General features: G+C 39.5%; 1 pseudogene; it reads left to right on the forward strand.

Annotated features, from left to right (window-relative positions):
* Window positions 1-3,484: 3,484 nt before the first annotated feature.
* Window positions 3,485-8,668, forward strand: part of LOC108369502 (protein I'm not dead yet-like) — an 11,422-nt pseudogene continuing 6,238 nt past the window's right edge.

Raw genomic sequence — 8,668 nt, forward strand, 5'->3', positions numbered from 1 at the left:
ATGTGCCCAGATTTGAAAAAAAAATATCTTTGAAAGTTTAACTGAAGTAAAACATGCCATAATTAGGTGGATTGAGGAGACACCGAAAAAGTTCTTTGAGGACAGCTTAAGAAAATTAGTTTACCTTTGGGGCAAATGTATTCAGTTAAATGGAGATTATGTTGAACACTACATTGCAGTATTGACGAAAATTAAAAAAATAATACAAATTATAGCTAAATTCTCAGAATTTTGGAAATATCCCTGGTACCTATATGTACAAATTTTAAAGTAGTGAGTGTGTATATAGTCCGTCTATAGACTCCAAATACATATATGTATGTATGTAGTACTATTACATTTATGCACATATATATTCTCTCTTTATATGTTGTCATCTGCATTCTACCACTATTGTTTTGTACTTAACTTGTCTTGTATGTATGTATGTCAGGTAGATGGGTTAACTCAATGACAAGTGGAACACAAATATTCGAGTCCAATTGTACTATGTATGCGAAACTCACCACTGAACCGGGATATTCTATATGTACATAAAAAATACATCTTTGGAATTTGCATATACATATGTGTATGAAGTATGTATCTAAGCTGCCAGGTTAAAAACGATGACTCCATTTTACATGTTTTTCAACTTCGTTAATTTAACCAAATTACACGGTGTTACAAATTAAAAAAATAAAATGCACGAACTTTTTGTCACCTAAAAAAGGTCGAAATTCACGAAACTATTTCCAAAATTTTTCTAACACCCTCAAATTCTCAACCTATTCTTCAAAACCATTTTAGCATTACTTCCGGCACTAAAGAATTTTTAGTTTTGTTAATTTTTAACCAATTTTTGATTTTTACATGGCTTTAGAAAGTAGAATATTTGTACTATTTAAATAAATATCACATTGTAAATATTATTATTTTATTCACTCTACCACTTTTTTGCCAAAATTTCATAAGAAAAAAAATAAGTGCGTCTGGGCCACACTGCAGAAGTAAAACTTATATGTATTGATATATATTATATTACAACTTGAAACTTAATCAACTGGACACCATTCTCATACATCATCTACCTGTTGTGCTCTCTGCCAGAATACTTCTTTGAAAGTTAAATCCCTCAGAATGTTCTGTTTGGCTTTAGCGGGTAGGACATCCATGCATGTGCTCATACTGTGGCCACATTGAGCCTAGGCCCCTTTCGTGTTTAAAGCTACGGAATCACACTCAACGAGGAGGTGCGATGATTCTTCCTTTGGACGAGTCACAAAAGCGAAAAATATGTTCAGCTAAATTTCAATATCTTGTAGAAAAAACCTGCGGTCATTTCTAAGTTGATCCTTTGTGAGGTTGATTAGGAGCTGGAATCTTTTCAGATCTTATTCCACCAATAGACACTATGTCTGACGCAGCATTGTTTGTGTTTTTCTCTTATAGCTTTTGCCACTTTCCAGAGTTCTTTGTAAATGTATTTAATGCAATGTAATAAGTTCTATCGGTGCAAGAAAAATAAGGGATATCGCGACCTAGAAGATCTTTAGTATATGTACGATGGTTGCTAACCCTGGCAGCCCAAGATGTTATCAGTCTCCCTAATAAAAGCTAAACGTATCTTGGTAGACGAATTCCTGACCTTAAGGGATCGACTGTGGAAGAACTGAAGTGTTGCAGTTGTAGTCTGGTTAATGCTGGACAATCACACATAATGTGCTCCGACGTCACTTCGTATTCAAGGCAAAAACGGTAATCGCTATCCGAGAAAAGGCTAGTTAGTGATTGTGGCTAGTTGGGTAACCAATAAGCAACTTGATTTTGGACCTGTTCCATAGATTTATATCTTTCCTAGCAAAAGGATAATCAAAAAAGTCTGGTTTATCTAAGGCCGCCTACCTCTCCCCAATACTTACTGTGTTCTAAGTTTACTCACGCGTCGATTATGAGCCTCGGGGAGGACCAAGTGAGTCCACAGCATGGTTACGGCCCCACAAGTACAGACGTACTCCGCCTCGTTACCTACGATCACGAAGTATCCTGGCATAGTAATGACGTATTCCTTGCTGCCAAGAATTCTATATCGTCAAAGCACTGCTTGATGTGCCTGGACACCTCCTATTGTATAGAGCCCTTATGACCACCTGGCTGTCAGAAGTGATAACTAGAAACCCTGCTCAGGGTTCAGTCTTGCACAAACTGAGACTGCTAGTACCTGGTAACACCGTGGACCAAGAACCCATTGCAATAGAAATTTCAGTGCTAGGTCCAAAGACACTCGCAGCTGCTCTGCCCTCCATCTTTGGCCCGTCTGTGTACCAGTGTACATATCTTGGACCTAGTTCAGGTAAACCATTTGACCAGACATCTCGGTCTGGAATTTCCTTCCAAAGCAGATTTCCTTTGGAATAGCGTCGGAGGATCCGCAAATTCGACGTGAACGAGAAATAACAGCTCCCTGTGTACACTCCCTAATGGCTCTGATATTCACAGAGCTGTTGCCTAGAGAAGATGTCATATCACGGAGCACTGTATCCTTCCGACAGTGGAAAGATCTATGCCTCATTGAACCAATGTCCTTGAGATATATCCATGGGCGGTGTTATCAAAATCTCCCTCCATGTCCAGAAAGCCACATAAGACAACCTCCTTAAAATCGAGGGCCCTTTCGATCTTACTAACCAAGCACTGTGAATATGTAATGGGGTTTGGTGTCTCAGCTTATCGCTAATATGTAGGTCTAGCATTCTTTCGACGGTCTTTAAGATGCAGTAAGTTAAGTTAATAGGTCTGTATGATTTTGGTGAGTCGAGGTGCCTGTTGCCCGCTTAGGAATAAATAAGACGGCTACCTTCCTCCAAGAATACGATATGAATCCCCAAGAACAACTTGCCCCAAATAGACAGAACAGCGGATCGATGATAACAAGAATACATCTCTGAATTAATGTCGGATATATGCCATCTCTGCCTGCAACTTTGAAAGGTTCAAAGGGCTCTGTCGCCCTCAGTACTTTTACCCTGTCAAAGATGGAGCCAGACTTGTTAGGACTTCGACCGCTGGGGAACCTAAGAGTTATTTTCTCTGTTGATATTTATATCCACCGTCCAGTAGGCCACCGCTTTTCTGACTAATCTGTCAAATCCTCACAGGAGTTAAGTTTCTTTGTACCTGAAAACGGAGACTCTTGCCTCATTCCTGAGTTCTTATCTAATGGTATTTGGGCGCACCGCCAGCAAACGTCCACAAGTCTGTGACGATATGATCGCCGCTACTCTCGCTGATCAGCTAAACTTTCAGATTTTTTATTTATCTGAATACATGCACTTTTGACTGACTGCACACAAGCTTTGAATGTCACGGAACTAAGTGCAAAACTATAAGACGAGACTCAACCAACCACTTAATCCTGGACATACATACATATGTATGTATCAGTCGTGAAAGTTCCCTAAACGGTACTTCGCAATAGTGAAAAAATAAAATAGAAAAGTAAACTATGCCTGGTTTTTGCTGTAAAAATTGAAAGTCAAAACTTGAAATAATCAGCAAAATTTAATTTCGATGTTTTTTTTTAGATTTCTTCAATAGACTGCATTTCTTATCGCTATTTTCTCAAAAAACCATGGATGATGAGTCAGTTCTTGCAGCGTTTTCCTTTAGCTTTTCAGAGCTCTAAATACGTTCAGTGATTGTTGCATCCTACCAGCAAAGAGAATACCTCATGCCAATACACGTACGGACTCCTTTGGAAACACCATTGGCGTGGCATCCTCATGTTGCTAGTGCCCATAGTATTCTTGCCAATAATGGTACCAGCATATGAACCGGTAAGTCCCCAGTATTAACAGACTGCAAAATAATTGCATTTAATTTACTTTCGATAACATTTTTTTGTTGACAGCATAACCGCACCAATTAGGTCTTCGTGGTAATGGCGGTCTTCTGGTTGGCCGAGGTAACGCCGCTGCAAGTGAGTGGTTTGCTGCCGATTGCAGTGATGCCATTTCTTGGTATTTTGGTAGGAAGAAGTATTTATTTTCTATGGTAAAGCCATTCACTTGAAAATTGACAATCTCAATCCATCATTGCAGGATACGGATGATGTGTGCAAGAGTTTCTTAACCAGCTCTTTGGCGATTTTTATAGGTTCCACTATAGTCGCTCTTGCTGGAGAATATAGCAATTTGCATACGCGTTTAGCACTCGGTTTACTCACCACGATTGGTTGCAGTCCCAGGCGGTAGGCAGTCATATTTCCATTGATTGCAAGGAAGCTTCTAGTAAAATTTTTTTTTCAGTGTGCTCTTTAGCCTTATCATCACTACGGGTTTTTTGTCCATGTGGATGCAGAACACCATTGTTGTAGCGCTAATGTTGCCCATAGTGAAGGCGGTGCTCAACGAGTTTGAGGTGGTATGTAGTATTTGGTGAGGCATCCGCGTACCCATGTAAATATGTGTGTGATTTGTATTTGAAGGGTGGACCGAAAATCCGAGAGGGGAATAAGCCTGATCAAGAGGAGGAGTGCGTAATTTTGCTATATGCTTGAAATATCACTCGCTAAAAGTTTTTTCTTTTGAATCTACAGAGACCGAGAGGCCTCCTCTATTGCTATTGGCTACTACTTGGGTGTGTGTTATGCGGCAACAATAGGCGGCTGTGGCACACTCATCGGCTCGGGAACACACTTGGCTGGCAAAGGAATGTATCAAATGTGAGTAGGCAACAGAATAATTTAATAACAAACTTTGAGAAAACCCCTTATGACCGATTTCGTGAGCCTTGCGGTTGTATATATAAACCGTGGTACGTTTTTTGAAAGGTTTTAATTTTCCCTGCGGGTTGAGCATCGATTTATTAGATCCCAAATTAAGATCTGACACCTGTTTTATCACCTTCGGCTATTAATATTTGTTCTATAACAATCTGTTGAGGCCAGTTATCTAAAATATTATAGTCTCCGAAATGCAAGTTATTTTTATGGGAAACTCTTCGTTGACGGAAACTCGCGATCGACTGAGTCTCCCTGAATTCTCTCGAGTACTAAACCCGCTACTGAAATAAAATTACTATTTCTAAAAAAAAATATCTTAAGAAAAGATTTTGGGGATTAGGTAAGAGTATCTGAGTCCTTCTTCAGAGACGGTTGCGAAGTCGAAAAAAAATAATTTAAGATCCAGAAAGGCGGACAACTTAGGAGAAAATTAGGATGCAATCCTACCGCATCGTTCTGCTGTGCAGTCATTCATAGGGTCTCGTAGGGTTTTTTGATCAGCTGAGCATGTCTAAGTTAGCTTAAGTTGCAACTGTCCCAGAGTAACACTCGTCTCCACACACATTTTAAATTCTTCCTCTGCTACAGGTAGTGGTTGGAGTCCAATTACGGCATTCACGGAGCTAGGTCAATTTAGAATGGTGGCAGTATGGTGTTCCTGCTCCTAATTAAAGCTGAACATTTTCATAAAAGGTGATCAACTGTTTCCAGATTCGTTTTCATTCCTGCGGAAGTCATTGAAGGCGATGTTGAAAGCCGCTACTAGCCGTGCAGACGCGGGTTTTATGGGTTGTATGGCTTTTAAGGACAGTAGAAAGTGTATAGCACTGACCACATGAGTTTGGATATACGGCAGCCTGCCGAAATGCGCCACCTTTGCGCCGATTTCTGAAGAACGTGGATATAAATTTCTCTGCATATGGCTCCAATTGAAGTGAGATCTGGTCCTCGATCGAAGTCGATGTGGCCAACTCGTCTGCAGCCTCATTTTGGAAATTTTGCGATGACCCACACCAAATTTAGAACAAGTTGATTTTACTTACTATGTTTACAAGAGTCCTACACACCCTTATCAGTTTCGATTTTTTTGTATAAGTCTTATACATACCCTAGGGTCTTAATGCCCGCCTAATTATCTGAGAAAATTGCGATACGCCCTCAGCTATAGTGAATACTTTTACCTCGAAAAGACTTTTGAAATCGGGTAAATGGATTGATCTTCTTAATCCAATCACAGGGATGCGGGTAAACTCCAACTCCGCGTTCCATTTTGGAGCCATCCACCCCAGTTCCTCTGTAGTCCCAACGCATGTGGCATGTGGCTGTCCACCATACCAAGAAACAGTAGCATAAGATCGGACGTACAGCTGCTGTGAACATACAGAATTCAAATTTTGGACAAAACGCAGCTTCACGGAGCTAGAGCTCACGATGGTGTAGAAGTATATCGTGGAATTTACTTTAAGGCGTGTTTGTACACTATCGGATCCAACGGTGGTTTTATACTGGTATAGGATTCGTCCGCTCGTTCCTCGGTGCAGCGTATTGGAGAACCAGTACCCATGGATGGCCAATGAAAGAAAGGTCGCCCACGCATACAATGGAAGGACTAACGGCAGAAGCACCAGTTTGTATTCGGGCGTAAATCCGCAAAAGAGACAGGCAATTGGCAAAAGTTTTTGATCTCGGCCAAAATCGAAAACGGTTGCAGTGCCAAATAGGAAGACTTTGAAAACCGGTCGGTCAATCATTTTGTATGTTGCCAATAGCGTTCGTCTTTTCCCTTAGGTGCTGCCGAATTGTGTCTTGAGAAATTTGTTGCTACAGTAGTAGTTGTGTGTGCGGAGAATATGACCAAGCTATTGAAGTTAAATCCTTTACTTTCGGGTTATTAACCATCGGAATGGGTATTTCATCCATGCGAGTGCCTAACAATAGCTTAAACGCTTTCTTCCGATTTTTAAATAGGGTGATGAATATGGTGATATCAGAAAGATCTATGGAACACCGCCACCATAGAAATAGCGTGAAACCTGCTGCTAAAATTTATAGCCGAGGAAACATATGCCCAAATTAGGTATGTTGGCTTAAATATCTTCCGAATAGTAGATGACAATGCGTAATACTTTTGTCTATTTCGGAGACATACCATATTCAGTGTAATTTTTCGATCTCGCACGATAAGGAAGGAAACTGGTTCCCAAATACATCACATGCTTACTCTGCCTGGAGACAAAACCATTGCCAGCACGACAATTATTAACTTCTGATGCTTTCATCTACCTTTTTATTAACTTCTGATGTTTTATTCTCCAGTATTTATGAGTCCTAATGATTAATATTTCTTGGTAGTAGACTAGACAGATAGATATTAAAATGAGGTATTCACTGCGACCTAGTGATCTATTTTGCCCTCGCCTCTTCACAATACTTCCGCTAAGCCTACATCCTACATCCCTTACGAACAGCAGCAGCGCCTTCGGGGGTAGGAAGTGAATGTGCTCAAGCTGTGGTCACATCCGAGCCTAGTCTTCTCTCGCGTCCTCTGCAGATGGCATCGCACTCAATAAGAATATGTAGTGGTGTCTCCCATGTCGGTTTACAGAAGCTATATAGGTCATTTGACCATATTCCTAGCTCAGAGATGCCCTCTTAGTCTGTAGTGTGCTGTAAGCATACCTGTTAGTATTCTAAGTTTCTCCTTGGGGAGGTTAATCAGGTTTTCCCAGCTTCGTTAATTTATTATCTTTACTCTTTTTTCAGCTTATACCCGAACGCCACGGAACATATAACTTTCCCCAGATTCATGGTCTACAATCTACCTTGGGTTCTAATAGCTTTAATACTCGTGTATCCAATTCTTCTAATTACAAATCTTGGATTATTTAGCCCCAAAAGCGAGAGTGGTGTTGCGCTATTAAATTTTGGTATCAACTCTAAAGATGTGGCAGCCTCAGTGAGGCAGAAATTTGAGAATATTGGAACTATAAACTTACAAGAAATTCAAATTCTTATCTTATATTTGCTTATGATATTCTTGCTTATATTTCAATCGCCAGACATTATGCCATGCCATTTATATTAAAAATTTGTTTTTGTTTTTTTTTTTCTTCTAGTTATATAACAGCGCCAACGGCAATTATTCCCTTTGTTGCAATGCTCTTTTATATACCCGCCAATTATGTTTGCTGCAAATTTTGTTGCGGATATGGTGAGTTCATATACTTGCACGCACATCTATAGAGCGTATCAGACTTGGCAATATTTCCAACTTTTCCACGCAATTCGCTGTCGAATTGAGAAAGAGAAATTTTATTTCCATGTGTGAACAGCCAGAAAGACCCATAATGAAATAATACATAGTGTACCAGGTAACTTACGTCTTCATATTTGAAAGCAAAGTTTGATTTTGTTATTATTTTATATTTCGTTTCTGGTATTCGCTTATTTCAATTCTGGCATTTAGCCTTGGTTTTGTTATGCCTCTGTCCAATTTCGGCCTAGATCCTCATCCTTACGGACTGAAAACATAACTAATGCAAAAAAAGGAACAGGCCAGCGCCTTCGTCTTGGTCTGCAGGCTGTATCGGAGATACAGCCGCTATATTTAAACGTAGAATACGTGGTATGGTTATTGATAACAATATCAATAGAAAAATCGATAAAAATATTGGTAACAAAACCAATAAAAATATCGATAAAAATATTGACAGCAAAATCGATAAAAATATCGGTAACAAAGTCGATTATAATATCGATAGCAAAAACGATAAAAATATCGATCATTATATCGATAACAAACGGAAAATATCGATAGAAAAATAAATAACAAAATCGATCATTATATCGATAAGTTCCGAAAGTATCGATAACAAAATCGATAAAAATATCGATAACAAAACCGAT

Source organism: Rhagoletis zephyria, unplaced genomic scaffold (assembly GCF_001687245.7).
Source record: "Rhagoletis zephyria isolate East Lansing unplaced genomic scaffold, Rhagoletis_zephyria_1.1 Rzeph_scaffold_00059, whole genome shotgun sequence".
Lineage (NCBI taxonomy): Eukaryota > Metazoa > Arthropoda > Insecta > Diptera > Tephritidae > Rhagoletis > Rhagoletis zephyria.